Source organism: the organism of the source record quoted next, unplaced genomic scaffold, assembly GCF_019419815.1.
Source record: "Pyrus x bretschneideri cultivar Hongxiangsu unplaced genomic scaffold, Pyrus_bretschneideri_v1 Contig203, whole genome shotgun sequence".
NCBI classification, from domain to species: Eukaryota; Viridiplantae; Streptophyta; class Magnoliopsida; order Rosales; family Rosaceae; genus Pyrus; species Pyrus x bretschneideri.
In genome coordinates this window covers 326,339-329,271 of record NW_025999506.1, presented here as the reverse complement: position 1 = coordinate 329,271, position 2,933 = coordinate 326,339, and the positions used below count along the sequence as shown (strand labels likewise).

Genomic DNA, 2,933 nt, shown 5'->3' with positions numbered 1-2,933 from the left:
GTAACTGTTTAACTCCTTGAAGAACTTCCCATATGCTGGCATGTTCCTGATGACATCAAGCAAAGGTAAGTTAACATTCACTTTGCTTAGTATATCAAAAATCTCTTTGAATGACTTATCCTGCTTGCTCTTGGCAAGTCTTCCAGGGAATGGTATTGGTGGAGTGTATGGTTTTTCAGCCTTGTGAAGATTTGGTGCTTCAAGTGAGGAAGTAGCATGGCTTGGTTCTTCATTTGGTTTCTCATTGTCTCCTTGAGTAACACCTGCATTCACATGATCATATTCATCAGTAACTTCATTTCCAACTCTATTGTCAATAACCTTACCACTTCTAAGTGTAGTGATTGCTTTGGCTTGCTCTTGGTTCCTTTGGAGTATCACTGGTTGGCTTGGAAACTTTCCAACTTCTCTTTGATTCAAGGCATCTGCAATCTGCCCCAATTGTGTCTCCATTTTGGTTAGGGCTGCTGAATGTTGTTGGAGAGTGCTATTGGTGGACTGTTGGAATTGCAAAGTGTTTTGGGCTAACAATTTAACCGTGTCCTCAAGGGTAGGGGCAGGTTTTGGTTGGAAATTTTGGAATTGATTGTTGTTCTTCCATGAAAGGTTGGGATGATCTCTCCAACTTGAGTTATATGTATTTGAATACACATCATTCCTTGGCCTTTGATTGTAAGAATTCTTGAGGTTCACTTGTTCTTGAACATACTCGGGGTAAGCTTCCCTAGATGAACATTGGTGAGTAGGATGGCTTGGTATTTTGCAAATGGCACACACTTCATTAGCTTTTGGCACCATGTTGAGCACAGATTCAAGCTTCCTTTCTAGGTTAGCTACCTGCAACAAAAGCTCATGATTAGAACTTGTTTCATAAACTCCCACTTTCTTACCCCTTAAATCTTTGTGTTGAGCATTTGACCCCAACATCTCATAAATGTTATATGACTCTGGAGCATTCTTTTTCTTCAATGCTCCACCTGCTGCATTATCAACAGTTGATTGATAATTTTGGGTTAGTCCATCATAGAAAATTTGCATTTGTAAGTGAAAAGGTAACCCATGGTGTGGACATTGTATCAAGAGGCCTTTAAAACGCTCCCAACACTCATTGAAAGGTTCTCCATCATCTTGCTTGAAGTTGAAGATTTGTCCCCTTAATGTGGCTGTCTTTTGAGTGGAAAAGAACTTCTCCAAGAACTTCTTAGCCACGGCATCCCATGTAGTGAGGGATCCTGGTGTTAGAGTCATCAACCAACTCTTGGCCTTATCTTTCAAGGTGTAAGGAAACACTCTCATCCTCAAGTTGGCTTCACTTACTCCCTGCAAAGGTAAACCACTCACAACATTGTAAAATTCTTTAATATGAGCTAAAGGATCTTCATTAGGTAAGCCATAAAATGAGGGAAACATATGAAAATGTGAGGATTTGAGATCATAGTTTCTAGCTTCTGTGGGCAGCAAGATGCATGAAGGTGAATTTGGTATGATTGGTTGAGCAAAATCCTCCAAAGCTCGAAGCTCATCTTGGTTGACCGCCATCTCTTCCTCTCTTTCCCAATCAATTTGCTCAGATCCTTTACTTGTTGAACTAGGTGAAATCCTTTCCTCTTCCTCAAGGATAAAGGATGAACTTGCTGGCACAAAGTTGTCCAAAGTGTGGCCCTTTAACCTTTCAATTCTTTGGCCTAACTCAACAAGTTTATTTGACATATACTACCTGAAACAAAGTAACACAAGTGTGAATGAAAGTCAAGAAGCAAACAACAATGAAATGAACAAGAATAAACTTAAAAACATTTGAAAAGACTCAAGGGACTCAAAACAAGCTAAAAACTCTCTAAACTGCCTAATAACACAAACTAGGCAGTTTTGACACTAAACACTTAATAACTCAAAAACAAAGTTTAAAACACTAAATTTGGCTCAAAGAATGCGAAACTAAACGCTTAGAACACTTAAACAAACCTAAAACACAAAACAGCAACTAGAAGACTCAAAACTGCCTAAAAACCACTTTCTGGGCAGTTTTGAGTACCTACACTAATTTGGAAGAAATTGGATGGAAACTTAAATCAAAACACTTTCTAACTAATTTGGACAAGACAAAGACTCAAAGGACTCAAAACAAGTTCAAAAGACTCAAAACTGCCTAAAAACACTAACTAGGCAGTTTCTGACCTTAAACCCAATTTTGGACGAAAATTAGGTTTGGACTTGACTCAAAATGCTTTAAAACACCAAATAAGACAGATTCTAAGCCTAAGACTTAACAAAATATGGAGGGATTTGTATTTGGACGAAATGCAATTAAATGGACAGGTTATAAAGAAAACAGATTTTCAAGCAAATTGATGTAAACCAATGGATAATAGAATGGCTAAAGGATTCTTTTCCACACATGAAATGTATGCAACTTAAATCAACTTCCAGTTGTCAAAAACTAAACAATAAAAACACTCAAACAAGTCAAAAGACTCAAAACAGCCCCAAAACACTCAAAACTGCCTTAAAATCACTTTCTGGGCAGTTTTGAGCACTTTGGTAACTTTAGACGAAATTGAGTAATAGAATGAATCAAAATGCTTAAAAACACAAGTTATGAACCTTGACACTAATCTAAATAGCAAACAAGCAAACAAGCAATTACAAGGGACTGAAATCAGTCCCCGGCAACGGCGCCATTTTTGTTGATGTATATTTCCTTCCTAATGCTAGAATATATTTAGTATAATGGCACAGAAGTTTGATTTGCTCCTTGGTTTATACTTGGTTGTAATTATAGTTCATGAATTCACTTGTAATCAAAAGAAAAATTAGTTTTTGTAACATGCTTGAAGGAAGAAACTCAAACTAACGCTACAACCCTGAGAGACTTGAGCTTTTAACGTTCTTTGGAGAGTTAATAATCTGTGCATTTGTTGTCTTCTAAAGTC

The 2,933-nt window shown here is 37.3% G+C and overlaps 1 pseudogene; it reads left to right on the top strand.

Moving 5' to 3' along the window:
- Nucleotides 1-1,054: 1,054 nt before the first annotated feature.
- On the top strand, nucleotides 1,055-1,165 carry LOC125477242 (annotated as a pseudogene).
- The last annotated feature ends 1,768 nt before the right edge of the window (nucleotides 1,166-2,933 follow it).